At 54.8% G+C, this 26,853-nt stretch overlaps 22 non-coding genes and 8 pseudogenes across 22 annotated transcripts; all 30 read left to right on the forward strand.

The window, feature by feature from the left end:
* Positions 1 to 792: 792 nt before the first annotated feature.
* On the forward strand, positions 793 to 911 carry LOC138643841 (5S ribosomal RNA). The gene has a single exon (XR_011314353.1). It is a non-coding gene; the product is annotated as a 5S ribosomal RNA (ribosomal RNA).
* A 641-nt stretch (positions 912 to 1,552) lies between these two features.
* On the forward strand, positions 1,553 to 1,662 carry LOC138644206 (5S ribosomal RNA; annotated as a pseudogene).
* A 923-nt stretch (positions 1,663 to 2,585) lies between these two features.
* On the forward strand, positions 2,586 to 2,704 carry LOC138644068 (5S ribosomal RNA). The gene has a single exon (XR_011314568.1). It is a non-coding gene; the product is annotated as a 5S ribosomal RNA (ribosomal RNA).
* A 641-nt stretch (positions 2,705 to 3,345) lies between these two features.
* Positions 3,346 to 3,465, forward strand: LOC138644073 (5S ribosomal RNA). Its single transcript, XR_011314573.1, has one exon. It is a non-coding gene; the product is annotated as a 5S ribosomal RNA (ribosomal RNA).
* Positions 3,466 to 4,354: 889 nt separating this feature from the next.
* On the forward strand, positions 4,355 to 4,473 carry LOC138643929 (5S ribosomal RNA). The gene has a single exon (XR_011314438.1). It is a non-coding gene; the product is annotated as a 5S ribosomal RNA (ribosomal RNA).
* Positions 4,474 to 5,114: 641 nt separating this feature from the next.
* LOC138644026 (5S ribosomal RNA) lies at positions 5,115 to 5,234 on the forward strand. Its single transcript, XR_011314529.1, has one exon. It is a non-coding gene; the product is annotated as a 5S ribosomal RNA (ribosomal RNA).
* Positions 5,235 to 6,161: 927 nt separating this feature from the next.
* On the forward strand, positions 6,162 to 6,280 carry LOC138643842 (5S ribosomal RNA). Its single transcript, XR_011314354.1, has one exon. It is a non-coding gene; the product is annotated as a 5S ribosomal RNA (ribosomal RNA).
* A 641-nt stretch (positions 6,281 to 6,921) lies between these two features.
* On the forward strand, positions 6,922 to 7,041 carry LOC138644058 (5S ribosomal RNA). The gene has a single exon (XR_011314560.1). It is a non-coding gene; the product is annotated as a 5S ribosomal RNA (ribosomal RNA).
* Positions 7,042 to 7,938: 897 nt separating this feature from the next.
* Positions 7,939 to 8,057, forward strand: LOC138643843 (5S ribosomal RNA). Its single transcript, XR_011314355.1, has one exon. It is a non-coding gene; the product is annotated as a 5S ribosomal RNA (ribosomal RNA).
* Positions 8,058 to 8,698: 641 nt separating this feature from the next.
* On the forward strand, positions 8,699 to 8,818 carry LOC138643967 (5S ribosomal RNA). The gene has a single exon (XR_011314473.1). It is a non-coding gene; the product is annotated as a 5S ribosomal RNA (ribosomal RNA).
* Positions 8,819 to 9,737: 919 nt separating this feature from the next.
* LOC138643845 (5S ribosomal RNA) lies at positions 9,738 to 9,856 on the forward strand. The gene has a single exon (XR_011314357.1). It is a non-coding gene; the product is annotated as a 5S ribosomal RNA (ribosomal RNA).
* A 641-nt stretch (positions 9,857 to 10,497) lies between these two features.
* LOC138643960 (5S ribosomal RNA) lies at positions 10,498 to 10,617 on the forward strand. Its single transcript, XR_011314467.1, has one exon. It is a non-coding gene; the product is annotated as a 5S ribosomal RNA (ribosomal RNA).
* A 919-nt stretch (positions 10,618 to 11,536) lies between these two features.
* Positions 11,537 to 11,655, forward strand: LOC138643846 (5S ribosomal RNA). Its single transcript, XR_011314358.1, has one exon. It is a non-coding gene; the product is annotated as a 5S ribosomal RNA (ribosomal RNA).
* A 641-nt stretch (positions 11,656 to 12,296) lies between these two features.
* Positions 12,297 to 12,407, forward strand: LOC138644260 (5S ribosomal RNA; annotated as a pseudogene).
* Positions 12,408 to 13,300: 893 nt separating this feature from the next.
* Positions 13,301 to 13,419, forward strand: LOC138643847 (5S ribosomal RNA). The gene has a single exon (XR_011314359.1). It is a non-coding gene; the product is annotated as a 5S ribosomal RNA (ribosomal RNA).
* Positions 13,420 to 14,060: 641 nt separating this feature from the next.
* LOC138644167 (5S ribosomal RNA) lies at positions 14,061 to 14,170 on the forward strand (annotated as a pseudogene).
* An 893-nt stretch (positions 14,171 to 15,063) lies between these two features.
* Positions 15,064 to 15,182, forward strand: LOC138643848 (5S ribosomal RNA). Its single transcript, XR_011314360.1, has one exon. It is a non-coding gene; the product is annotated as a 5S ribosomal RNA (ribosomal RNA).
* A 641-nt stretch (positions 15,183 to 15,823) lies between these two features.
* On the forward strand, positions 15,824 to 15,943 carry LOC138643968 (5S ribosomal RNA). Its single transcript, XR_011314474.1, has one exon. It is a non-coding gene; the product is annotated as a 5S ribosomal RNA (ribosomal RNA).
* A 919-nt stretch (positions 15,944 to 16,862) lies between these two features.
* Positions 16,863 to 16,981, forward strand: LOC138643849 (5S ribosomal RNA). Its single transcript, XR_011314361.1, has one exon. It is a non-coding gene; the product is annotated as a 5S ribosomal RNA (ribosomal RNA).
* Positions 16,982 to 17,622: 641 nt separating this feature from the next.
* On the forward strand, positions 17,623 to 17,732 carry LOC138644168 (5S ribosomal RNA; annotated as a pseudogene).
* An 893-nt stretch (positions 17,733 to 18,625) lies between these two features.
* On the forward strand, positions 18,626 to 18,744 carry LOC138643850 (5S ribosomal RNA). The gene has a single exon (XR_011314362.1). It is a non-coding gene; the product is annotated as a 5S ribosomal RNA (ribosomal RNA).
* Positions 18,745 to 19,385: 641 nt separating this feature from the next.
* LOC138644079 (5S ribosomal RNA) lies at positions 19,386 to 19,505 on the forward strand (annotated as a pseudogene).
* A 919-nt stretch (positions 19,506 to 20,424) lies between these two features.
* Positions 20,425 to 20,543, forward strand: LOC138643851 (5S ribosomal RNA). Its single transcript, XR_011314363.1, has one exon. It is a non-coding gene; the product is annotated as a 5S ribosomal RNA (ribosomal RNA).
* Positions 20,544 to 21,184: 641 nt separating this feature from the next.
* LOC138644243 (5S ribosomal RNA) lies at positions 21,185 to 21,294 on the forward strand (annotated as a pseudogene).
* A 919-nt stretch (positions 21,295 to 22,213) lies between these two features.
* On the forward strand, positions 22,214 to 22,332 carry LOC138643852 (5S ribosomal RNA). Its single transcript, XR_011314364.1, has one exon. It is a non-coding gene; the product is annotated as a 5S ribosomal RNA (ribosomal RNA).
* Positions 22,333 to 22,973: 641 nt separating this feature from the next.
* Positions 22,974 to 23,084, forward strand: LOC138644261 (5S ribosomal RNA; annotated as a pseudogene).
* Positions 23,085 to 23,977: 893 nt separating this feature from the next.
* LOC138643911 (5S ribosomal RNA) lies at positions 23,978 to 24,096 on the forward strand. Its single transcript, XR_011314420.1, has one exon. It is a non-coding gene; the product is annotated as a 5S ribosomal RNA (ribosomal RNA).
* Positions 24,097 to 24,737: 641 nt separating this feature from the next.
* On the forward strand, positions 24,738 to 24,857 carry LOC138644027 (5S ribosomal RNA). The gene has a single exon (XR_011314530.1). It is a non-coding gene; the product is annotated as a 5S ribosomal RNA (ribosomal RNA).
* Positions 24,858 to 25,780: 923 nt separating this feature from the next.
* On the forward strand, positions 25,781 to 25,899 carry LOC138643853 (5S ribosomal RNA). The gene has a single exon (XR_011314365.1). It is a non-coding gene; the product is annotated as a 5S ribosomal RNA (ribosomal RNA).
* Positions 25,900 to 26,540: 641 nt separating this feature from the next.
* On the forward strand, positions 26,541 to 26,650 carry LOC138644169 (5S ribosomal RNA; annotated as a pseudogene).
* The last annotated feature ends 203 nt before the right edge of the window (positions 26,651 to 26,853 follow it).

The raw sequence follows: 26,853 nt of genomic DNA on the forward strand, positions 1-26,853 counted from the left end.
CCACAAGGCCTCTGAGACTGCAGCTAAGGACGCTACCCTGCCGCCTCCTCGCATGCCTCACACCGAGACCCGCAGCCTGCCTTCTGGAAATGATGGCGTTATAAACATCCCGGACTGTGAAGGGGGCAGATTTTCAGCAGGCGCCCCGGGGATGATTTTTAGAGGCTGGCCGGCCGGCCGGCCGGCAGCAGTAATGTCTTTTTCTGCAAAGAAGCTTGTGTAACTAACCCAATCAGATGGCTACCCAGGATCCAAATTCAGGGCTGGGAAGGAGCGGGAGGGAATTGGGGGGTGTTTTCCTGCTGAGGCACAGAAATAATCATAAGAAGAAGAAAAAACAAGAGAGTCTGACGCATGGTGGCGCTGAGCCTGCAGGGGCAAATAGGTGTGGCCACATGCAAGCATATGTGCGTGCTCGCTTGCGTGTGAGTGTGCGCTTCCTAGTTGTGGCGCGCTGCAGACAGTCAAAGGGGTTGTTCCCTTTCAATAAAAGTTCATCCCAGCTTGCAGGCTATTAGAAAGCAACAAACCACCCTGTACTCACCCTACCCGGGTCCACCAGAGGGTCTTAGCGCTGCTCTAGGTCTGTGGCATTAGCTGCGACGCTGACGTCACGTCGGCAGCCGATCAGTGAGCTCAGCAGCTCTGAGCAGGGCGTTCTGCCTACAAACCCTTTAAGGGAGACAGCAAAAAAGTGAAGAGAAAGGAAAGCACAAAAGGGCCTCTTACTCAGCACTGGACAGGGCAGCCAGACTGCAAAGTAGAAAAGCAGCAAGTGAGAGGCCTGTCTCTGCCTACGGCCACACCACTCTGAACACGCCCGATCTCGTCTGATCTCGGAAGCTAAGCAGAGTCAGGCCTGGTTAGTACTTGGATGGGAGACCGCCTGGGAATACCAGGTGCTGTAGGCTTTTGTTTTTCCTTCCTTCCACCAGCAGGGGTCACTCTCCTCTATGCCTTTTTTCCATTCCCTTTCACAAGGGCACACATGCTTTTTTCATTTGCTTTCACTCTTGCGCTGTTCCATCCTTGCAAAATGCCAGCATCCTTCTCATCACCGTGGGCCTCCAGCATTGTTGCTTATTTACTTTTAATACTAGGCTTCTTTTCAACAGAACCAGCGCCTCCTGCGGGCTTGGAAGCAACCGCCGGCAACCTGGTGGCCATTTTATAGGTCAAAGCAAGCAGAACACCTTTGCAGGCAACATGACCCCCCGAAGAGCAGCTAACAGTCACTCACAACCATCTCACCCTCTTCCTTCATTCGCTCCTGGACGTCTCGATCCGCCTCAAGTTGCGGCTCCAGCTGGCTCTTTCTGTCACTTCCCCCCCAGATGAATGGTTTAGCCTGCAGGAGACCCTGCATCGAGCCATTTTTAAAGACACCTGATGCTCAGGCCCTGCTGCGGCGGGTGTTTCACTGCAAAACAAACAACGCCTATAGTGGCAGCCCAGCCTTTGCATGGGCCCTTCGGAGCCCGCCTCCACATGGTCAGAGTTCTCGCCACCACGCGAGCCTGAGGAAGGCTGGCCAATCGATGGGCCAAGCAGTGTCTACTGGCCACACCACCCTGGATACGCCCGATCTCGGAAGCAAAGCAGGGTTGGGCTTGGACAGTACTTGGATGGGAGACCTCCAGGGAACACCAGGTGCTGTAGACCGTTTTGATGACATTTTGCCCCCTTGCTCAGCTCGGCTAGTATAGAGCGGTGCCTTGCCAGAGACCGACCTTACATAACCTAGAGGCTGGATGCCCCAAGCCCCACAAGGCCTCTGAGACTGCAGCTAAGGACGCTACCCTGCCGCCTCCTCGCATGCCTCACACCGAGATCCCTGCCGTGGCTAGGAGTGCTCATTGACCCCGCAGCCTGCCTTCTGGAAATGATGGCGTTATAAACATCCCGGACTGTGAAGGGGGCAGATTTTCAGCAGGCGCCCCGGGGATGATTTTTAGAGGCTGGCCGGCCGGCCGGCCGGCAGCAGTAATGCCTTTTTCTGCAAAGAAGCTTGTGTAACTAACCCAATCAGATGGCTACCCAGGATCCAAATTCAGGGCTGGGAAGGAGCGGGAGGGAATTGGGGGGTGTTTTCCTGCTGAGGCACAGAAATAATCATAAGAAGAAGAAAAAACAAGAGAGTCTGACGCATGGTGGCGCTGAGCCTGCAGGGGCAAATAGGTGTGGCCACATGCAAGCATATGTGCGTGCTCGCTTGCGTGTGAGTGTGCGCTTCCTAGTTGTGGCGCGCTGCAGACAGTCAAAGGGGTTGTTCCCTTTCAATAAAAGTTCATCCCAGCTTGCAGGCTATTAGAAAGCAACAAACCACCCTGTACTCACCCTACCCGGGTCCACCAGAGGGTCTCAGCGCTGCTCTAAGTCTGTGGCATTAGCTGCGACGCTGACGTCACGTCGGCAGCCGATCAGTGAGCTCAGCAGCTCTGAGCAGGGCGTTCTGCCTACAAACCCTTTAAGGGAGACAGCAAAAAAGTGAAGAGAAAGGAAAGCACAAAAGGGCCTCTTACTCAGCACTGGACAGGGCAGCCAGACTGCAAAGTAGAAAAGCAGCAAGTGAGAGGCCTGTCTCTGCCTACGGCCACACCACTCTGAACACGCCCGATCTCGTCTGATCTCGGAAGCTAAGCAGAGTCAGGCCTGGTTAGTACTTGGATGGGAGACCGCCTGGGAATACCAGGTGCCGTAGGCTTTTGTTTTTCCTTCCTTCCACCAGCAGGGGTCACTCTCCTCTATGCCTTTTTTCCATTCCCTTTCACAAGGGCACACATGCTTTTTTCATTTGCTTTCACTCTTGCGCTGTTCCATCCTTGCAAAATGCCAGCATCCTTCTCATCACCGTGGGCCTCCAGCATTGTTGCTTATTTACTTTTAATACTAGGCTTCTTTTCAACAGGACCAGCGCCTCCTGCGGGCTTGGAAGCAACCGCCGGCAACCTGGTGGCCATTTTATAGGTCAAAGCAAGCAGAACACCTTTGCAGGCAACATGAGCCCCCGAAGAGCAGCTCACAGTCACTCACAACCATCTCACCCTCTTCCTTCATTCGCTCCTGGACGTCTCGATCCGCCTCAAGTTGCGGCTCCAGCTGGCTCTTTCTGTCACTTCCCCCCCAGATGAATGGTTTAGCCTGCAGGAGACCCTGCATCGAGCCATTTTTAAAGACACCTGATGCTCAGGCCCTGCTGCGGCGGGTGTTTCACTGCAAAACCAACAACGCCTATAGTGGCAGCCCAGCCTTTGCATGGGCCCTTCGGAGCCCGCCTCCACATGGTCAGAGTTCTCGCCACCACGCGAGCCTGAGGAAGGCTGGCCAGTCGATGGGCCAAGCAGTGTCTACTGGCCATACCACCCTGGATACGCCTGATCTTGTCTGATCTCGGAAGCAAAGCAGGGCTGGGCTTGGACAGTACTTGGATGGGAGACCTCCTGGGAACACCAGGTGCTGTAGACTGTTTTGATGACATTTTGCCCCCTTGCTCAGCTCAGCTAGTATAGAGCGGTGCCTTGCCAGAGACCGACCTTACATAACCTAGAGGCTGGATGCCCCAAGCCCCACAAGGCCTCTGAGACTGCAGCTAAGGACGCTACCCTGCCGCCTCCTCGCATGCCTCACACCGAGACCCGCAGCCTGCCTTCTGGAAATGATGGCGTTATAAACATCCCGGACTGTGAAGGGGGCAGATTTTCAGCAGGCGCCCCGGGGATGATTTTTAGAGGCTGGCCGGCCGGCCGGCAGCAGTAATGTCTTTTTCTGCAAAGAAGCTTGTGTAACTAACCCAATCAGATGGCTACCCAGGATCCAAATTCAGGGCTGGGAAGGAGCGGGAGGGAATTGGGGGGTGTTTTCCTGCTGAGGCACAGAAATAATCATAAGAAGAAGAAAAAACAAGAGAGTCTGACGCATGGTGGCGCTGAGCCTGCAGGGGCAAATAGGTGTGGCCACATGCAAGCATATGTGCGTGCTCGCTTGCGTGTGAGTGTGCGCTTCCTAGTTGTGGCGCGCTGCAGACAGTCAAAGGGGTTGTTCCCTTTCAATAAAAGTTCATCCCAGCTTGCAGGCTATTAGAAAGCAACAAACAACCCTGTACTCACCCTACCCGGGTCCACCAGAGGGTCTTAGCGCTGCTCTAGGTCTGTGGCATTAGCTGCGACGCTGACGTCACGTCGGCAGCCGATCAGTGAGCTCAGCAGCTCTGAGCAGGGCGTTCTGCCTACAAACCCTTTAAGGGAGACAGCAAAAAAGTGAAGAGAAAGGAAAGCACAAAAGGGCCTCTTACTCAGCACTGGACAGGGCAGCCAGACTGCAAAGTAGAAAAGCAGCAAGTGAGAGGCCTGTCTTTGCCTACGGCCACACCACTCTGAACACGCCCGATCTCGTCTGATCTCGGAAACTAAGCAGAGTCAGGCCTGGTTAGTACTTGGATGGGAGACCGCCTGGGAATACCAGGTGCTGTAGGCTTTTGTTTTTCCTTCCTTCCACCAGCAGGGGTCACTCTCCTCTATGCCTTTTTTCCATTCCCTTTCACAAGGGCACACATGCTTTTTTCATTTGCTTTCACTCTTGCGCTGTTCCATCCTTGCAAAATGCCAGCATCCTTCTCATCACCGTGGGCCTCCAGCATTGTTGCTTATCTACTTTTAATACTAGGCTTCTTTTCAACAGGACCAGGGCCTCCTGCGGGCTTGGAAGCAACCGCCGGCAACCTGGTGGCCAGTTTACAGGTCAAAGCAAGCAGAACACCTTTGCAGGCAACATGAGCCCCCGAAGAGCAGCTCACAGTCACTCACAACCATCTCACCCTCTTCCTTCATTCGCTCCTGGACGTCTCGATCCGCCTCAAGTTGCGGCTCCAGCTGGCTCTTTCTGTCACTTCCCCCCCAGATGAATGGTTTAGCCTGCAGGAGACCCTGCATTGAGCCATTTTTAAAGACACCTGATGCTCAGGCCCTGCTGCGGCGGGTGTTTCACTGCAAAACAAGCAACGCCTATAGTGGCAGCCCAGCCTTTGCATGGGCCCTTCGGAGCCCGCCTCCACATGGTCAGAGTTCTCGCCACCACGCGAGCCTGAGGAAGGCTGGCCAGTCGATGGGCCAAGCAGTGTCTACTGGCCACACCACCCTGGATACGCCCGATCTCGTCTGATCTCGGAAGCAAAGCAGGGCTGGGCTTGGACAGTACTTGGATGGGAGACCTCCAGGGAACACCAGGTGCTGTAGACTATTTTGATGACATTTTGCCCCCTTGCTCAGCTCGGCTAGTATAGAGCGGTGCCTTGCCAGAGACCGACCTTACATAACCTAGAGGCTGGATGCCCCAAGCCCCACAAGGCCTCTGAGACTGCAGCTAAGGACGCTACCCTGCCGCCTCCTCGCATGCCTCACACCGAGATCCCTGCCGTGGCTAGGAGTGCTCATTGACCCCGCAGCCTGCCTTCTGGAAATGATGGCGTTATAAACATCCTGGACTGTGAAGGGGGCAGATTTTCAGCAGGCGCCCCGGGGATGATTTTTAGAGGCTGGCCGGCCGGCCGGCCGGCCGGCAGCAGTAATGTCTTTTTCTGCAAAGAAGCTTGTGTAACTAACCCAATCAGATGGCTACCCAGGATCCAAATTCAGGGCTGGGAAGGAGCGGGAGGGAATTGGGGGGTGTTTTCCTGCTGAGGCACAGAAATAATCATAAGAAGAAGAAAAAACAAGAGAGTCTGACGCATGGTGGCGCTGAGCCTGCAGGGGCAAATAGGTGTGGCCACATGCAAGCATATGTGCGTGCTCGCTTGCGTGTGAGTGTGCGCTTCCTAGTTGTGGCGCGCTGCAGACAGTCAAAGGGGTTGTTCCCTTTCAATAAAAGTTCATCCCAGCTTGCAGGCTATTAGAAAGCAACAAACCACCCTGTACTCACCCTACCCGGGTCCACCAGAGGGTCTCAGCGCTGCTCTAGGTCTGTGGCATTAGCTGCGACGCTGACGTCACGTCGGCAGCCGATCAGTGAGCTCAGCAGCTCTGAGCAGGGCGTTCTGCCTACAAACCCTTTAAGGGAGACAGCAAAAAAGTGAAGAGAAAGGAAAGCACAAAAGGGCCTCTTACTCAGCACTGGACAGGGCAGCCAGACTGCAAAGTAGAAAAGCAGCAAGTGAGAGGCCTGTCTCTGCCTACGGCCACACCACTCTGAACACGCCCGATCTCGTCTGATCTCGGAAGCTAAGCAGAGTCAGGCCTGGTTAGTACTTGGATGGGAGACCGCCTGGGAATACCAGGTGCTGTAGGCTTTTGTTTTTCCTTCCTTCCACCAGCAGGGGTCACTCTCCTCTATGCCTTTTTTCCATTCCCTTTCACAAGGGCACACATGCTTTTTTCATTTGCTTTCACTCTTGCGCTGTTCCATCCTTGCAAAATGCCAGCATCCTTCTCATCACCGTGGGCCTCCAGCATTGTTGCTTATTTACTTTTAATACTAGGCTTCTTTTCAACAGGACCAGCGCCTCCTGCGGGCTTGGAAGCAACCGCCGGCAACCTGGTGGCCATTTTATAGGTCAAAGCAAGCAGAACACCTTTGCAGGCAACATGACCCCCCGAAGAGCAGCTCACAGTCACTCACAACCATCTCACCCTCTTCCTTCATTCGCTCCTGGACGTCTCGATCCGCCTCAAGTTGCGGCTCCAGCTGGCTCTTTCTGTCACTTCCCCCCCAGATGAATGGTTTAGCCTGCAGGAGACCCTGCATCGAGCCATTTTTAAAGACACCTGATGTTCAGGCCCTGCTGCGGCGGGTGTTTCACTGCAAAACAAACAACGCCTATAGTGGCAGCCCAGCCTTTGCATGGGCCCTTCGGAGCCCGCCTCCACATGGTCAGAGTTCTCGCCACCACGCGAGCCTGAGGAAGGCTGGCCAGTCGATGGGCCAAGCAGTGTCTACTGGCCATACCACCCTGGATACGCCTGATCTTGTCTGATCTCGGAAGCAAAGCAGGGTTGGGCTTGGACAGTACTTGGATGGGAGACCGCCTGGGAACACCAGGTGCTGTAGACTGTTTTGATGACATTTTGCCCCCTTGCTCAGCTCAGCTAGTATAGAGCGGTGCCTTGCCAGAGACCGACCTTACATAACCTAGAGGCTGGATGCCCCAAGCCCCACAAGGCCTCTGAGACTGCAGCTAAGGACGCTACCCTGCCGCCTCCTCGCATGCCTCACACCGAGACCCGCAGCCTGCCTTCTGGAAATGATGGCGTTATAAACATCCCGGACTGTGAAGGGGGCAGATTTTCAGCAGGCGCCCCGGGGATGATTTTTAGAGGCTGGCCGGCCGGCCGGCCGGTCGGCAGCAGTAATGTCTTTTTCTGCAAAGAAGCTTGTGTAACTAACCCAATCAGATGGCTACCCAGGATCCAAATTCAGGGCTGGGAAGGAGCGGGAGGGAATTGGGGGGTGTTTTCCTGCTGAGGCACAGAAATAATCATAAGAAGAAGAAAAAACAAGAGAGTCTGACGCATGGTGGCGCTGAGCCTGCAGGGGCAAATAGGTGTGGCCACATGCAAGCATATGTGCGTGCTCGCTTGCGTGTGAGTGTGCGCTTCCTAGTTGTGGCGCGCTGCAGACAGTCAAAGGGGTTGTTCCCTTTCAATAAAAGTTCATCCCAGCTTGCAGGCTATTAGAAAGCAACAAACCACCCTGTACTCACCCTACCCGGGTCCACCAGAGGGTCTTAGCGCTGCTCTAGGTCTGTGGCATTAGCTGCGACGCTGACGTCACGTCGGCAGCCGATCAGTGAGCTCAGCAGCTCTGAGCAGGGCGTTCTGCCTACAAACCCTTTAAGGGAGACAGCAAAAAAGTGAAGAGAAAGGAAAGCACAAAAGGGCCTCTTACTCAGCACTGGACAGGGCAGCCAGACTGCAAAGTAGAAAAGCAGCAAGTGAGAGGCCTGTCTCTGCCTACGGCCACACCACTCTGAACACGCCCGATCTCGTCTGATCTCGGAAGCTAAGCAGAGTCAGGCCTGGTTAGTACTTGGATGGGAGACCGCCTGGGAATACCAGGTGCTGTAGGCTTTTGTTTTTCCTTCCTTCCACCAGCAGGGGTCACTCTCCTCTATGCCTTTTTTCCATTCCCTTTCACAAGGGCACACATGCTTTTTTCATTTGCTTTCACTCTTGCGCTGTTCCATCCTTGCAAAATGCCAGCATCCTTCTCATCACCGTGGGCCTCCAGCATTGTTGCTTATCTACTTTTAATACTAGGCTTCTTTTCAACAGGACCAGGGCCTCCTGCGGGCTTGGAAGCAACCGCCGGCAACCTGGTGGCCAGTTTACAGGTCAAAGCAAGCAGAACACCTTTGCAGGCAACATGAGCCCCCGAAGAGCAGCTCACAGTCACTCACAACCATCTCACCCTCTTCCTTCATTCGCTCCTGGACGTCTCGATCCGCCTCAAGTTGCGGCTCCAGCTGGCTCTTTCTGTCACTTCCCCCCCAGATGAATGGTTTAGCCTGCAGGAGACCCTGCATTGAGCCATTTTTAAAGACACCTGATGCTCAGGCCCTGCTGCGGCGGGTGTTTCACTGCAAAACAAGCAACGCCTATAGTGGCAGCCCAGCCTTTGCATGGGCCCTTCGGAGCCCGCCTCCACATGGTCAGAGTTCTCGCCACCACGCGAGCCTGAGGAAGGCTGGCCAGTCGATGGGCCAAGCAGTGTCTACTGGCCACACCACCCTGGATACGCCCGATCTCGTCTGATCTCGGAAGCAAAGCAGGGTTGGGCTTGGACAGTACTTGGATGGGAGACCTCCAGGGAACACCAGGTGCTGTAGACTGTTTTGATGACATTTTGCCCCCTTGCTCAGCTCGGCTAGTATAGAGCGGTGCCTTGCCAGAGACCGACCTTACATAACCTAGAGGCTGGATGCCCCAAGCCCCACAAGGCCTCTGAGACTGCAGCTAAGGACGCTACCCTGCCGCCTCCTCGCATGCCTCACACCGAGATCCCTGCCGTGGCTAGGAGTGCTCATTGACCCCGCAGCCTGCCTTCTGGAAATGATGGCGTTATAAACATCCCGGACTGTGAAGGGGGCAGATTTTCAGCAGGCGCCCCGGGGATGATTTTTAGAGGCTGGCCGGCCGGCCGGCAGCAGTAATGTCTTTTTCTGCAAAGAAGCTTGTGTAACTAACCCAATCAGATGGCTACCCAGGATCCAAATTCAGGGCTGGGAAGGAGCGGGAGGGAATTGGGGGGTGTTTTCCTGCTGAGGCACAGAAATAATCATAAGAAGAAGAAAAAACAAGAGAGTCTGACGCATGGTGGCGCTGAGCCTGCAGGGGCAAATAGGTGTGGCCACATGCAAGCATATGTGCGTGCTCGCTTGCGTGTGAGTGTGCGCTTCCTAGTTGTGGCGCGCTGCAGACAGTCAAAGGGGTTGTTCCCTTTCAATAAAAGTTCATCCCAGCTTGCAGGCTATTAGAAAGCAACAAACCACCCTGTACTCACCCTACCCGGGTCCACCAGAGGGTCTCAGCGCTGCTCTAAGTCTGTGGCATTAGCTGCGACGCTGACGTCACGTCGGCAGCCGATCAGTGAGCTCAGCAGCTCTGAGCAGGGCGTTCTGCCTACAAACCCTTTAAGGGAGACAGCAAAAAAGTGAAGAGAAAGGAAAGCACAAAAGGGCCTCTTACTCAGCACTGGACAGGGCAGCCAGACTGCAAAGTAGAAAAGCAGCAAGTGAGAGGCCTGTCTCTGCCTACGGCCACACCACTCTGAACACGCCCGATCTCGTCTGATCTCGGAAGCTAAGCAGAGTCAGGCCTGGTTAGTACTTGGATGGGAGACCGCCTGGGAATACCAGGTGCTGTAGGCTTTTGTTTTTCCTTCCTTCCACCAGCAGGGGTCACTCTCCTCTATGCCTTTTTTCCATTCCCTTTCACAAGGGCACACATGCTTTTTTCATTTGCTTTCACTCTTGCGCTGTTCCATCCTTGCAAAATGCCAGCATCCTTCTCATCACCGTGGGCCTCCAGCATTGTTGCTTATCTACTTTTAATACTAGGCTTCTTTTCAACAGGACCAGGGCCTCCTGCGGGCTTGGAAGCAACCGCCGGCAACCTGGTGGCCAGTTTACAGGTCAAAGCAAGCAGAACACCTTTGCAGGGAACATGAGCCCCCGAAGAGCAGCTCACAGTCACTCACAACCATCTCACCCTCTTCCTTCATTCGCTCCTGGACGTCTCGATCCGCCTCAAGTTGCGGCTCCAGCTGGCTCTTTCTGTCACTTCCCCCCCAGATGAATGGTTTAGCCTGCAGGAGACCCTGCATTGAGCCATTTTTAAAGACACCTGATGCTCAGGCCCTGCTGCGGCGGGTGTTTCACTGCAAAACAAGCAACGCCTATAGTGGCAGCCCAGCCTTTGCATGGGCCCTTCGGAGCCCGCCTCCACATGGTCAGAGTTCTCGCCACCACGCGAGCCTGAGGAAGGCTGGCCAGTCGATGGGCCAAGCAGTGTCTACTGGCCACACCACCCTGGATACGCCCGATCTCGTCTGATCTCGGAAGCAAAGCAGGGTTGGGCTTGGACAGTACTTGGATGGGAGACCTCCAGGGAACACCAGGTGCTGTAGACCGTTTTGATGACATTTTGCCCCCTTGCTCAGCTCGGCTAGTATAGAGCGGTGCCTTGCCAGAGACCGACCTTACATAACCTAGAGGCTGGATGCCCCAAGCCCCACAAGGCCTCTGAGACTGCAGCTAAGGACGCTACCCTGCCGCCTCCTCGCATGCCTCACACCGAGATCCCTGCCGTGGCTAGGAGTGCTCATTGACCCCGCAGCCTGCCTTCTGGAAATGATGGCGTTATAAACATCCCGGACTGTGAAGGGGGCAGATTTTCAGCAGGCGCCCCGGGGATGATTTTTAGAGGCTGGCCGGCCGGCCGGCAGCAGTAATGTCTTTTTCTGCAAAGAAGCTTGTGTAACTAACCCAATCAGATGGCTACCCAGGATCCAAATTCAGGGCTGGGAAGGAGCGGGAGGGAATTGGGGGGTGTTTTCCTGCTGAGGCACAGAAATAATCATAAGAAGAAGAAAAAACAAGAGAGTCTGACGCATGGTGGCGCTGAGCCTGCAGGGGCAAATAGGTGTGGCCACATGCAAGCATATGTGCGTGCTCGCTTGCGTGTGAGTGTGCGCTTCCTAGTTGTGGCGCGCTGCAGACAGTCAAAGGGGTTGTTCCCTTTCAATAAAAGTTCATCCCAGCTTGCAGGCTATTAGAAAGCAACAAACCACCCTGTACTCACCCTACCCGGGTCCACCAGAGGGTCTTAGCGCTGCTCTAGGTCTGTGGCATTAGCTGCGACGCTGACGTCACGTCGGCAGCCGATCAGTGAGCTCAGCAGCTCTGAGCAGGGCGTTCTGCCTACAAACCCTTTAAGGGAGACAGCAAAAAAGTGAAGAGAAAGGAAAGCACAAAAGGGCCTCTTACTCAGCACTGGACAGGGCAGCCAGACTGCAAAGTAGAAAAGCAGCAAGTGAGAGGCCTGTCTCTGCCTACGGCCACACCACTCTGAACACGCCCGATCTCGTCTGATCTCGGAAGCTAAGCAGAGTCAGGCCTGGTTAGTACTTGGATGGGAGACCGCCTGGGAATACCAGGTGCTGTAGGCTTTTGTTTTTCCTTCCTTCCACCAGCAGGGGTCACTCTCCTCTATGCCTTTTTTCCATTCCCTTTCACAAGGGCACACATGCTTTTTTCATTTGCTTTCACTCTTGCGCTGTTCCATCCTTGCAAAATGCCAGCATCCTTCTCATCACCGTGGGCCTCCAGCATTGTTGCTTATTTACTTTTAATACTAGGCTTCTTTTCAACAGGACCAGCGCCTCCTGCGGGCTTGGAAGCAACCGCCGGCAACCTGGTGGCCATTTTATAGGTCAAAGCAAGCAGAACACCTTTGCAGGCAACATGACCCCCCGAAGAGCAGCTCACAGTCACTCACAACCATCTCACCCTCTTCCTTCATTCGCTCCTGGACGTCTCGATCCGCCTCAAGTTGCGGCTCCAGCTGGCTCTTTCTGTCACTTCCCCCCCAGATGAATGGTTTAGCCTGCAGGAGACCCTGCATCGAGCCATTTTTAAAGACACCTGATGCTCAGGCCCTGCTGCGGCGGGTGTTTCACTGCAAAACAAACAACGCCTATAGTGGCAGCCCAGCCTTTGCATGGGCCCTTCGGAGCCCGCCTCCACATGGTCAGAGTTCTCGCCACCACGCGAGCCTGAGGAAGGCTGGCCAATTGATGGGCCAAGCAGTGTCTACTGGCCACACCACCCTGGATACGCCCGATCTCGGAAGCAAAGCAGGGTTGGGCTTGGACAGTACTTGGGATGGGAGACCGCCTGGGAACACCAGGTGCTGTAGACTGTTTTGATGACATTTTGCCCCCTTGCTCAGCTCGGCTAGTATAGAGCGGTGCCTTGCCAGAGACCGACCTTACATAACCTAGAGGCTGGATGCCCCAAGCCCCACAAGGCCTCTGAGACTGCAGCTAAGGACGCTACCCTGCCGCCTCCTCGCATGCCTCACACCGAGACCCGCAGCCTGCCTTCTGGAAATGATGGCGTTATAAACATCCCGGACTGTGAAGGGGGCAGATTTTCAGCAGGCGCCCCGGGGATGATTTTTAGAGGCTGGCCGGCCGGCCGGCCGGCACCAGTAATGTCTTTTTCTGCAAAGAAGCTTGTGTAACTAACCCAATCAGATGGCTACCCAGGATCCAAATTCAGGGCTGGGAAGGAGCGGGAGGGAATTGGGGGGTGTTTTCCTGCTGAGGCACAGAAATAATCATAAGAAGAAGAAAAAACAAGAGAGTCTGACGCATGGTGGCGCTGAGCCTGCAGGGGCAAATAGGTGTGGCCACATGCAAGCATATGTGCGTGCTCGCTTGCGTGTGAGTGTGCGCTTCCTAGTTGTGGCGCGCTGCAGACAGTCAAAGGGGTTGTTCCCTTTCAATAAAAGTTCATCCCAGCTTGCAGGCTATTAGAAAGCAACAAACCACCCTGTACTCACCCTACCCGGGTCCACCAGAGGGTCTTAGCGCTGCTCTAGGTCTGTGGCATTAGCTGCGACGCTGACGTCACGTCGGCAGCCGATCAGTGAGCTCAGCAGCTCTGAGCAGGGCGTTCTGCCTACAAACCCTTTAAGGGAGACAGCAAAAAAGTGAAGAGAAAGGAAAGCACAAAAGGGCCTCTTACTCAGCACTGGACAGGGCAGCCAGACTGCAAAGTAGAAAAGCAGCAAGTGAGAGGCCTGTCTCTGCCTACGGCCACACCACTCTGAACACGCCCGATCTCGTCTGATCTCGGAAGCTAAGCAGAGTCAGGCCTGGTTAGTACTTGGATGGGAGACCGCCTGGGAATACCAGGTGCTGTAGGCTTTTGTTTTTCCTTCCTTCCACCAGCAGGGGTCACTCTCCTCTATGCCTTTTTTCCATTCCCTTTCACAAGGGCACACATGCTTTTTTCATTTGCTTTCACTCTTGCGCTGTTCCATCCTTGCAAAATGCCAGCATCCTTCTCATCACCGTGGGCCTCCAGCATTGTTGCTTATTTACTTTTAATACTAGGCTTCTTTTCAACAGGACCAGCGCCTCCTGCGGGCTTGGAAGCAACCGCCGGCAACCTGGTGGCCATTTTATAGGTCAAAGCAAGCAGAACACCTTTGCAGGCAACATGACCCCCCGAAGAGCAGCTCACAGTCACTCACAACCATCTCACCCTCTTCCTTCATTCGCTCCTGGACGTCTCGATCCGCCTCAAGTTGCGGCTCCAGCTGGCTCTTTCTGTCACTTCCCCCCCAGATGAATGGTTTAGCCTGCAGGAGACCCTGCATCGAGCCATTTTTAAAGACACCTGATGCTCAGGCCCTGCTGCGGCGGGTGTTTCACTGCAAAACAAACAACGCCTATAGTGGCAGCCCAGCCTTTGCATGGGCCCTTCGGAGCCCGCCTCCACATGGTCAGAGTTCTCGCCACCACGCGAGCCTGAGGAAGGCTGGCCAATTGATGGGCCAAGCAGTGTCTACTGGCCACACCACCCTGGATACGCCCGATCTCGGAAGCAAAGCAGGGTTGGGCTTGGACAGTACTTGGATGGGAGACCGCCTGGGAACACCAGGTGCTGTAGACTGTTTTGATGACATTTTGCCCCCTTGCTCAGCTCGGCTAGTATAGAGCGGTGCCTTGCCAGAGACCGACCTTACATAACCTAGAGGCTGGATGCCCCAAGCCCCACAAGGCCTCTGAGACTGCAGCTAAGGACGCTACCCTGCCGCCTCCTCGCATGCCTCACACCGAGACCCGCAGCCTGCCTTCTGGAAATGATGGCGTTATAAACATCCCGGACTGTGAAGGGGGCAGATTTTCAGCAGGCGCCCCGGGGATGATTTTTAGAGGCTGGCCGGCCGGCCGGCCGGCAGCAGTAATGTCTTTTTCTGCAAAGAAGCTTGTGTAACTAACCCAATCAGATGGCTACCCAGGATCCAAATTCAGGGCTGGGAAGGAGCGGGAGGGAATTGGGGGGTGTTTTCCTGCTGAGGCACAGAAATAATCATAAGAAGAAGAAAAAACAAGAGAGTCTGACGCATGGTGGCTCTGAGCCTGCAGGGGCAAATAGGTGTGGCCACATGCAAGCATATGTGCGTGCTCGCTTGCGTGTGAGTGTGCGCTTCCTAGTTGTGGCGCGCTGCAGACAGTCAAAGGGGTTGTTCCCTTTCAATAAAAGTTCATCCCAGCTTGCAGGCTATTAGAAAGCAACAAACCACCCTGTACTCACCCTACCCGGGTCCACCAGAGGGTCTTAGCGCTGCTCTAGGTCTGTGGCATTAGCTGCGACGCTGACGTCACGTCGGCAGCCGATCAGTGAGCTCAGCAGCTCTGAGCAGGGCGTTCTGCCTACAAACCCTTTAAGGGAGACAGCAAAAAAGTGAAGAGAAAGGAAAGCACAAAAGGGCCTCTTACTCAGCACTGGACAGGGCAGCCAGACTGCAAAGTAGAAAAGCAGCAAGTGAGAGGCCTGTCTCTGCCTACGGCCACACCACTCTGAACACGCCCGATCTCGTCTGATCTCGGAAGCTAAGCAGAGTCAGGCCTGGTTAGTACTTGGATGGGAGACCGCCTGGGAATACCAGGTGCTGTAGGCTTTTGTTTTTCCTTCCTTCCACCAGCAGGGGTCACTCTCCTCTATGCCTTTTTTCCATTCCCTTTCACAAGGGCACACATGCTTTTTTCATTTGCTTTCACTCTTACGCTGTTCCATCCTTGCAAAATGCCAGCATCCTTCTCATCACCGTGGGCCTCCAGCATTGTTGCTTATCTACTTTTAATACTAGGCTTCTTTTCAACAGGACCAGGGCCTCCTGCGGGCTTGGAAGCAACCGCCGGCAACCTGGTGGCCAGTTTACAGGTCAAAGCAAGCAGAACACCTTTGCAGGCAACATGAGCCCCCGAAGAGCAGCTCACAGTCACTCACAACCATCTCACCCTCTTCCTTCATTCGCTCCTGGACGTCTCGATCCGCCTCAAGTTGCGGCTCCAGCTGGCTCTTTCTGTCACTTCCCCCCCAGATGAATGGTTTAGCCTGCAGGAGACCCTGCATTGAGCCATTTTTAAAGACACCTGATGCTCAGGCCCTGCTGCGGCGGGTGTTTCACTGCAAAACAAGCAACGCCTATAGTGGCAGCCCAGCCTTTGCATGGGCCCTTCGGAGCCCGCCTCCACATGGTCAGAGTTCTCGCCACCACGCGAGCCTGAGGAAGGCTGGCCAGTCGATGGGCCAAGCAGTGTCTACTGGCCACACCACCCTGGATACGCCCGATCTCGTCTGATCTCGGAAGCAAAGCAGGGTTGGGCTTGGACAGTACTTGGATGGGAGACCTCCAGGGAACACCAGGTGCTGTAGACTGTTTTGATGACATTTTGCCCCCTTGCTCAGCTCGGCTAGTATAGAGCGGTGCCTTGCCAGAGACCGACCTTACATAACCTAGAGGCTGGATGCCCCAAGCCCCACAAGGCCTCTGAGACTGCAGCTAAGGACGCTACCCTGCCGCCTCCTCGCATGCCTCACACCGAGATCCCTGCCGTGGCTAGGAGTGCTCATTGACCCCGCAGCCTGCCTTCTGGAAATGATGGCGTTATAAACATCCCGGACTGTGAAGGGGGCAGATTTTCAGCAGGCGCCCCGGGGATGATTTTTAGAGGCTGGCCGGCCGGCCGGCAGCAGTAATGTCTTTTTCTGCAAAGAAGCTTGTGTAACTAACCCAATCAGATGGCTACCCAGGATCCAAATTCAGGGCTGGGAAGGAGCGGGAGGGAATTGGGGGGTGTTTTCCTGCTGAGGCACAGAAATAATCATAAGAAGAAGAAAAAACAAGAGAGTCTGACGCATGGTGGCGCTGAGCCTGCAGGGGCAAATAGGTGTGGCCACATGCAAGCATATGTGCGTGCTCGCTTGCGTGTGAGTGTGCGCTTCCTAGTTGTGGCGCGCTGCAGACAGTCAAAGGGGTTGTTCCCTTTCAATAAAAGTTCATCCCAGCTTGCAGGCTATTAGAAAGCAACAAACCACCCTGTACTCACCCTACCCGGGTCCACCAGAGGGTCTTAGCGCTGCTCTAGGTCTGTGGCATTAGCTGCGACGCTGACGTCACGTCGGCAGCCGATCAGTGAGCTCAGCAGCTCTGAGCAGGGCGTTCTGCCTACAAACCCTTTAAGGGAGACAGCAAAAAAGTGAAGAGAAAGGAAAGCACAAAAGGGCCTCTTACTCAGCACTGGACAGGGCAGCCAGACTGCAAAGTAGAAAAGCAGCAAGTGAGAGGCCTGTCTCTGCCTACGGCCACACCACTCTGAACACGCCCGATCTCGTCTGATCTCGGAAGCTAAGCAGAGTCAGGCCTGGTTAGTACTTGGATGGGAGACCGCCTGGGAATACCAGGTGCTGTAGGCTTTTGTTTTTCCTTCCTTCCACCAGCAGGGGTCACTCTCCTCTATGCCTTTTTTCCATTCCCTTTCACAAGGGCACACATGCTTTTTTCATTTGCTTTCACTCTTGCGCTGTTCCATCCTTGCAAAATGCCAGCATCCTTCTCATCACCGTGGGCCTCCAGCATTGTTGCTTATTTACTTTTAATACTAGGCTTCTTTTCAACAGGACCAGCGCCTCCTGCGGGCTTGGAAGCAACCGCCGGCAACCTGGTGGCCATTTTATAGGTCAAAGCAAGCAGAACACCTTTGCAGGCAACATGACCCCCCGAAGAGCAGCTCACAGTCACTCACAACCATCTCACCCTCTTCCTTCATTCGCTCCTGGACGTCTCGATCCGCCTCAAGTTGCGGCTCCAGCTGGCTCTTTCTGTCACTTCCCCCCCAGATGAATGGTTTAGCCTGCAGGAGACCCTGCATCGAGCCATTTTTAAAGACACCTGATGCTCAGGCCCTGCTGCGGCGGGTGTTTCACTGCAAAACAAACAACGCCTATAGTGGCAGCCCAGCCTTTGCATGGGCCCTTCGGAGCCCGCCTCCACATGGTCAGAGTTCTCGCCACCACGCGAGCCTGAGGAAGGCTGGCCAATTGATGGGCCAAGCAGTGTCTACTGGCCACACCACCCTGGATACGCCCGATCTCGGAAGCAAAGCAGGGTTGGGCTTGGACAGTACTTGGATGGGAGACCGCCTGGGAACACCAGGTGCTGTAGACTGTTTTGATGACATTTTGCCCCCTTGCTCAGCTCGGCTAGTATAGAGCGGTGCCTTGCCAGAGACCGACCTTACATAACCTAGAGGCTGGATGCCCCAAGCCCCACAAGGCCTCTGAGACTGCAGCTAAGGACGCTACCCTGCCGCCTCCTCGCATGCCTCACACCGAGACCCGCAGCCTGCCTTCTGGAAATGATGGCGTTATAAACATCCCGGACTGTGAAGGGGGCAGATTTTCAGCAGGCGCCCCGGGGATGATTTTTAGAGGCTGGCCGGCCGGCCGGCCGGCAGCAGTAATGTCTTTTTCTGCAAAGAAGCTTGTGTAACTAACCCAATCAGATGGCTACCCAGGATCCAAATTCAGGGCTGGGAAGGAGCGGGAGGGAATTGGGGGGTGTTTTCCTGCTGAGGCACAGAAATAATCATAAGAAGAAGAAAAAACAAGAGAGTCTGACGCATGGTGGCGCTGAGCCTGCAGGGGCAAATAGGTGTGGCCACATGCAAGCATATGTGCGTGCTCGCTTGCGTGTGAGTGTGCGCTTCCTAGTTGTGGCGCGCTGCAGACAGTCAAAGGGGTTGTTCCCTTTCAATAAAAGTTCATCCCAGCTTGCAGGCTATTAGAAAGCAACAAACCACCCTGTACTCACCCTACCCGGGTCCACCAGAGGGTCTTAGCGCTGCTCTAGGTCTGTGGCATTAGCTGCGACGCTGACGTCACGTCGGCAGCCGATCAGTGAGCTCAGCAGCTCTGAGCAGGGCGTTCTGCCTACAAACCCTTTAAGGGAGACAGCAAAAAAGTGAAGAGAAAGGAAAGCACAAAAGGGCCTCTTACTCAGCACTGGACAGGGCAGCCAGACTGCAAAGTAGAAAAGCAGCAAGTGAGAGGCCTGTCTCTGCCTACGGCCACACCACTCTGAACACGCCCGATCTCGTCTGATCTCGGAAGCTAAGCAGAGTCAGGCCTGGTTAGTACTTGGATGGGAGACCGCCTGGGAATACCAGGTGCTGTAGGCTTTTGTTTTTCCTTCCTTCCACCAGCAGGGGTCACTCTCCTCTATGCCTTTTTTCCATTCCCTTTCACAAGGGCACACATGCTTTTTTCATTTGCTTTCACTCTTGCGCTGTTCCATCCTTGCAAAATGCCAGCATCCTTCTCATCACCGTGGGCCTCCAGCATTGTTGCTTATCTACTTTTAATACTAGGCTTCTTTTCAACAGGACCAGGGCCTCCTGCGGGCTTGGAAGCAACCGCCGGCAACCTGGTGGCCAGTTTACAGGTCAAAGCAAGCAGAACACCTTTGCAGGCAACATGAGCCCCCGAAGAGCAGCTCACAGTCACTCACAACCATCTCACCCTCTTCCTTCATTCGCTCCTGGACGTCTCGATCCGCCTCAAGTTGCGGCTCCAGCTGGCTCTTTCTGTCACTTCCCCCCCAGATGAATGGTTTAGCCTGCAGGAGACCCTGCATTGAGCCATTTTTAAAGACACCTGATGCTCAGGCCCTGCTGCGGCGGGTGTTTCACTGCAAAACAAGCAACGCCTATAGTGGCAGCCCAGCCTTTGCATGGGCCCTTCGGAGCCCGCCTCCACATGGTCAGAGTTCTCGCCACCACGCGAGCCTGAGGAAGGCTGGCCAGTCGATGGGCCAAGCAGTGTCTACTGGCCACACCACCCTGGATACGCCCGATCTCGTCTGATCTCGGAAGCAAAGCAGGGTTGGGCTTGGACAGTACTTGGATGGGAGACCTCCAGGGAACACCAGGTGCGGTAGACTGTTTTGATGACATTTTGCCCCCTTGCTCAGCTCGGCTAGTATAGAGCGGTGCCTTGCCAGAGACCGACCTTACATAACCTAGAGGCTGGATGCCCCAAGCCCCACAAGGCCTCTGAGACTGCAGCTAAGGACGCTACCCTGCCGCCTCCTCGCATGCCTCACACCGAGATCCCTGCCGTGGCTAGGAGTGCTCATTGACCCCGCAGCCTGCCTTCTGGAAATGATGGCGTTATAAACATCCCGGACTGTGAAGGGGGCAGATTTTCAGCAGGCGCCCCGGGGATGATTTTTAGAGGCTGGCCGGCCGGCCGGCAGCAGTAATGTCTTTTTCTGCAAAGAAGCTTGTGTAACTAACCCAATCAGATGGCTACCCAGGATCCAAATTCAGGGCTGGGAAGGAGCGGGAGGGAATTGGGGGGTGTTTTCCTGCTGAGGCACAGAAATAATCATAAGAAGAAGAAAAAACAAGAGAGTCTGACGCATGGTGGCGCTGAGCCTGCAGGGGCAAATAGGTGTGGCCACATGCAAGCATATGTGCGTGCTCGCTTGCGTGTGAGTGTGCGCTTCCTAGTTGTGGCGCGCTGCAGACAGTCAAAGGGGTTGTTCCCTTTCAATAAAAGTTCATCCCAGCTTGCAGGCTATTAGAAAGCAACAAACCACCCTGTACTCACCCTACCCGGGTCCACCAGAGGGTCTCAGCGCTGCTCTAATTCTGTGGCATTAGCTGCGACGCTGACGTCACGTCGGCAGCCGATCAGTGAGCTCAGCAGCTCTGAGCAGGGCGTTCTGCCTACAAACCCTTTAAGGGAGACAGCAAAAAAGTGAAGAGAAAGGAAAGCACAAAAGGGCCTCTTACTCAGCACTGGACAGGGCAGCCAGACTGCAAAGTAGAAAAGCAGCAAGTGAGAGGCCTGTCTCTGCCTACGGCCACACCACTCTGAACACGCCCGATCTCGTCTGATCTCGGAAGCTAAGCAGAGTCAGGCCTGGTTAGTACTTGGATGGGAGACCGCCTGGGAATACCAGGTGCTGTAGGCTTTTGTTTTTCCTTCCTTCCACCAGCAGGGGTCACTCTCCTCTATGCCTTTTTTCCATTCCCTTTCACAAGGGCACACATGCTTTTTTCATTTGCTTTCACTCTTGCGCTGTTCCATCCTTGCAAAATGCCAGCATCCTTCTCATCACCGTGGGCCTCCAGCATTGTTGCTTATCTACTTTTAATACTAGGCTTCTTTTCAACAGGACCAGGGCCTCCTGCGGGCTTGGAAGCAACCGCCGGCAACCTGGTGGCCAGTTTACAGGTCAAAGCAAGCAGAACACCTTTGCAGGGAACATGAGCCCCCGAAGAGCAGCTCACAGTCACTCACAACCATCTCACCCTCTTCCTTCATTCGCTCCTGGACGTCTCGATCCGCCTCAAGTTGCGGCTCCAGCTGGCTCTTTCTGTCACTTCCCCCCCAGATGAATGGTTTAGCCTGCAGGAGACCCTGCATTGAGCCATTTTTAAAGACACCTGATGCTCAGGCCCTGCTGCGGCGGGTGTTTCACTGCAAAACAAGCAACGCCTATAGTGGCAGCCCAGCCTTTGCATGGGCCCTTCGGAGCCCGCCTCCACATGGTCAGAGTTCTCGCCACCACGCGAGCCTGAGGAAGGCTGGCCAGTCGATGGGCCAAGCAGTGTCTACTGGCCACACCACCCTGGATACGCCTGATCTCGGAAGCAAAGCAGGGTTGGGCTTGGACAGTACTTGGATGGGAGACCTCCAGGGAACACCAGGTGCTGTAGACCGTTTTGATGACATTTTGCCCCCTTGCTCAGCTCGGCTAGTATAGAGCGGTGCCTTGCCAGAGACCGACCTTACATAACCTAGAGGCTGGATGCCCCAAGCCCCACAAGGCCTCTGAGACTGCAGCTAAGGACGCTACCCTGCCGCCTCCTCGCATGCCTCACACCGAGATCCCTGCCGTGGCTAGGAGTGCTCATTGACCCCGCAGCCTGCCTTCTGGAAATGATGGCGTTATAAACATCCCGGACTGTGAAGGGGGCAGATTTTCAGCAGGCGCCCCGGGGATGATTTTTAGAGGCTGGCCGGCCGGCCGGCAGCAGTAATGTCTTTTTCTGCAAAGAAGCTTGTGTAACTAACCCAATCAGATGGCTACCCAGGATCCAAATTCAGGGCTGGGAAGGAGCGGGAGGGAATTGGGGGGTGTTTTCCTGCTGAGGCACAGAAATAATCATAAGAAGAAGAAAAAACAAGAGAGTCTGACGCATGGTGGCGCTGAGCCTGCAGGGGCAAATAGGTGTGGCCACATGCAAGCATATGTGCGTGCTCGCTTGCGTGTGAGTGTGCGCTTCCTAGTTGTGGCGCGCTGCAGACAGTCAAAGGGGTTGTTCCCTTTCAATAAAAGTTCATCCCAGCTTGCAGGCTATTAGAAAGCAACAAACCACCCTGTACTCACCCTACCCGGGTCCACCAGAGGGTCTTAGCGCTGCTCTAGGTCTGTGGCATTAGCTGCGACGCTGACGTCACGTCGGCAGCCGATCAGTGAGCTCAGCAGCTCTGAGCAGGGCGTTCTGCCTACAAACCCTTTAAGGGAGACAGCAAAAAAGTGAAGAGAAAGGAAAGCACAAAAGGGCCTCTTACTCAGCACTGGACAGGGCAGCCAGACTGCAAAGTAGAAAAGCAGCAAGTGAGAGGCCTGTCTCTGCCTACGGCCACACCACTCTGAACACGCCCGATCTCGTCTGATCTCGGAAGCTAAGCAGAGTCAGGCCTGGTTAGTACTTGGATGGGAGACCGCCTGGGAATACCAGGTGCTGTAGGCTTTTGTTTTTCCTTCCTTCCACCAGCAGGGGTCACTCTCCTCTATGCCTTTTTTCCATTCCCTTTCACAAGGGCACACATGCTTTTTTCATTTGCTTTCACTCTTGCGCTGTTCCATCCTTGCAAAATGCCAGCATCCTTCTCATCACCGTGGGCCTCCAGCATTGTTGCTTATTTACTTTTAATACTAGGCTTCTTTTCAACAGGACCAGCGCCTCCTGCGGGCTTGGAAGCAACCGCCGGCAACCTGGTGGCCATTTTATAGGTCAAAGCAAGCAGAACACCTTTGCAGGCAACATGACCCCCCGAAGAGCAGCTCACAGTCACTCACAACCATCTCACCCTCTTCCTTCATTCGCTCCTGGACGTCTCGATCCGCCTCAAGTTGCGGCTCCAGCTGGCTCTTTCTGTCACTTCCCCCCCAGATGAATGGTTTAGCCTGCAGGAGACCCTGCATCGAGCCATTTTTAAAGACACCTGATGCTCAGGCCCTGCTGCGGCGGGTGTTTCACTGCAAAACAAACAACGCCTATAGTGGCAGCCCAGCCTTTGCATGGGCCCTTCGGAGCCCGCCTCCACATGGTCAGAGTTCTCGCCACCACGCGAGCCTGAGGAAGGCTGGCCAATTGATGGGCCAAGCAGTGTCTACTGGCCACACCACCCTGGATACGCCCGATCTCGGAAGCAAAGCAGGGTTGGGCTTGGACAGTACTTGGGATGGGAGACCGCCTGGGAACACCAGGTGCTGTAGACTGTTTTGATGACATTTTGCCCCCTTGCTCAGCTCGGCTAGTATAGAGCGGTGCCTTGCCAGAGACCGACCTTACATAACCTAGAGGCTGGATGCCCCAAGCCCCACAAGGCCTCTGAGACTGCAGCTAAGGACGCTACCCTGCCGCCTCCTCGCATGCCTCACACCGAGACCCGCAGCCTGCCTTCTGGAAATGATGGCGTTATAAACATCCCGGACTGTGAAGGGGGCAGATTTTCAGCAGGCGCCCCGGGGATGATTTTTAGAGGCTGGCCGGCCGGCCGGCCGGCAGCAGTAATGTCTTTTTCTGCAAAGAAGCTTGTGTAACTAACCCAATCAGATGGCTACCCAGGATCCAAATTCAGGGCTGGGAAGGAGCGGGAGGGAATTGGGGGGTGTTTTCCTGCTGAGGCACAGAAATAATCATAAGAAGAAGAAAAAACAAGAGAGTCTGACGCATGGTGGCGCTGAGCCTGCAGGGGCAAATAGGTGTGGCCACATGCAAGCATATGTGCGTGCTCGCTTGCGTGTGAGTGTGCGCTTCCTAGTTGTGGCGCGCTGCAGACAGTCAAAGGGGTTGTTCCCTTTCAATAAAAGTTCATCCCAGCTTGCAGGCTATTAGAAAGCAACAAACCACCCTGTACTCACCCTACCCGGGTCCACCAGAGGGTCTTAGCGCTGCTCTAGGTCTGTGGCATTAGCTGCGACGCTGACGTCACGTCGGCAGCCGATCAGTGAGCTCAGCAGCTCTGAGCAGGGCGTTCTGCCTACAAACCCTTTAAGGGAGACAGCAAAAAAGTGAAGAGAAAGGAAAGCACAAAAGGGCCTCTTACTCAGCACTGGACAGGGCAGCCAGACTGCAAAGTAGAAAAGCAGCAAGTGAGAGGCCTGTCTCTACCTACGGCCACACCACTCTGAACACGCCCGATCTCGTCTGATCTCGGAAGCTAAGCAGAGTCAGGCCTGGTTAGTACTTGGATGGGAGACCGCCTGGGAATACCAGGTGCTGTAGGCTTTTGTTTTTCCTTCCTTCCACCAGCAGGGGTCACTCTCCTCTATGCCTTTTTTCCATTCCCTTTCACAAGGGCACACATGCTTTTTTCATTTGCTTTCACTCTTGCGCTGTTCCATCCTTGCAAAATGCCAGCATCCTTCTCATCACCGTGGGCCTCCAGCATTGTTGCTTATCTACTTTTAATACTAGGCTTCTTTTCAACAGGACCAGGGCCTCCTGCGGGCTTGGAAGCAACCGCCGGCAACCTGGTGGCCAGTTTACAGGTCAAAGCAAGCAGAACACCTTTGCAGGCAACATGAGCCCCCGAAGAGCAGCTCACAGTCACTCACAACCATCTCACCCTCTTCCTTCATTCGCTCCTGGACGTCTCGATCCGCCTCAAGTTGCGGCTCCAGCTGGCTCTTTCTGTCACTTCCCCCCCAGATGAATGGTTTAGCCTGCAGGAGACCCTGCATTGAGCCATTTTTAAAGACACCTGATGCTCAGGCCCTGCTGCGGCGGGTGTTTCACTGCAAAACAAGCAACGCCTATAGTGGCAGCCCAGCCTTTGCATGGGCCCTTCGGAGCCCGCCTCCACATGGTCAGAGTTCTCGCCACCACGCGAGCCTGAGGAAGGCTGGCCAGTCGATGGGCCAAGCAGTGTCTACTGGCCACACCACCCTGGATACGCCCGATCTCGTCTGATCTCGGAAGCAAAGCAGGGCTGGGCTTGGACAGTACTTGGATGGGAGACCTCCAGGGAACACCAGGTGCTGTAGACTATTTTGATGACATTTTGCCCCCTTGCTCAGCTCGGCTAGTATAGAGCGGTGCCTTGCCAGAGACCGACCTTACATAACCTAGAGGCTGGATGCCCCAAGCCCCACAAGGCCTCTGAGACTGCAGCTAAGGACGCTACCCTGCCGCCTCCTCGCATGCCTCACACCGAGATCCCTGCCGTGGCTAGGAGTGCTCATTGACCCCGCAGCCTGCCTTCTGGAAATGATGGCGTTATAAACATCCTGGACTGTGAAGGGGGCAGATTTTCAGCAGGCGCCCCGGGGATGATTTTTAGAGGCTGGCCGGCCGGCCGGCCGGCAGCAGTAATGTCTTTTTCTGCAAAGAAGCTTGTGTAACTAACCCAATCAGATGGCTACCCAGGATCCAAATTCAGGGCTGGGAAGGAGCGGGAGGGAATTGGGGGGTGTTTTCCTGCTGAGGCACAGAAATAATCATAAGAAGAAGAAAAAACAAGAGAGTCTGACGCATGGTGGCGCTGAGCCTGCAGGGGCAAATAGGTGTGGCCACATGCAAGCATATGTGCGTGCTCGCTTGCGTGTGAGTGTGCGCTTCCTAGTTGTGGCGCGCTGCAGACAGTCAAAGGGGTTGTTCCCTTTCAATAAAAGTTCATCCCAGCTTGCAGGCTATTAGAAAGCAACAAACCACCCTGTACTCACCCTACCCGGGTCCACCAGAGGGTCTCAGCGCTGCTCTAGGTCTGTGGCATTAGCTGCGACGCTGACGTCACGTCGGCAGCCGATCAGTGAGCTCAGCAGCTCTGAGCAGGGCGTTCTGCCTACAAACCCTTTAAGGGAGACAGCAAAAAAGTGAAGAGAAAGGAAAGCACAAAAGGGCCTCTTACTCAGCACTGGACAGGGCAGCCAGACTGCAAAGTAGAAAAGCAGCAAGTGAGAGGGCTGTCTCTGCCTACGGCCACACCACTCTGAACACGCCCGATCTCGTCTGATCTCGGAAGCTAAGCAGAGTCAGGCCTGGTTAGTACTTGGATGGGAGACCGCCTGGGAATACCAGGTGCTGTAGGCTTTTGTTTTTCCTTCCTTCCACCAGCAGGGGTCACTCTCCTCTATGCCTTTTTTCCATTCCCTTTCACAAGGGCACACATGCTTTTTTCATTTGCTTTCACTCTTGCGCTGTTCCATCCTTGCAAAATGCCAGCATCCTTCTCATCACCGTGGGCCTCCAGCATTGTTGCTTATTTACTTTTAATACTAGGCTTCTTTTCAACAGGACCAGCGCCTCCTGCGGGCTTGGAAGCAACCGCCGGCAACCTGGTGGCCATTTTATAGGTCAAAGCAAGCAGAACACCTTTGCAGGCAACATGACCCCCCGAAGAGCAGCTCACAGTCACTCACAACCATCTCACCCTCTTCCTTCATTCGCTCCTGGACGTCTCGATCCGCCTCAAGTTGCGGCTCCAGCTGGCTCTTTCTGTCACTTCCCCCCCAGATGAATGGTTTAGCCTGCAGGAGACCCTGCATCGAGCCATTTTTAAAGACACCTGATGCTCAGGCCCTGCTGCGGCGGGTGTTTCACTGCAAAACAAACAACGCCTATAGTGGCAGCCCAGCCTTTGCATGGGCCCTTCGGAGCCCGCCTCCACATGGTCAGAGTTCTCGCCACCACGCGAGCCTGAGGAAGGCTGGCCAATTGATGGGCCAAGCAGTGTCTACTGGCCACACCACCCTGGATACGCCCGATCTCGGAAGCAAAGCAGGGTTGGGCTTGGACAGTACTTGGATGGGAGACCGCCTGGGAACACCAGGTGCTGTAGACTGTTTTGATGACATTTTGCCCCCTTGCTCAGCTCGGCTAGTATAGAGCGGTGCCTTGCCAGAGACCGACCTTACATAACCTAGAGGCTGGATGCCCCAAGCCCCACAAGGCCTCTGAGACTGCAGCTAAGGACGCTACCCTGCCGCCTCCTCGCATGCCTCACACCGAGACCCGCAGCCTGCCTTCTGGAAATGATGGCGTTAT

This window comes from Ranitomeya imitator, chromosome 6, assembly GCF_032444005.1.
Source record: "Ranitomeya imitator isolate aRanImi1 chromosome 6, aRanImi1.pri, whole genome shotgun sequence".
Lineage (NCBI taxonomy): Eukaryota > Metazoa > Chordata > Amphibia > Anura > Dendrobatidae > Ranitomeya > Ranitomeya imitator.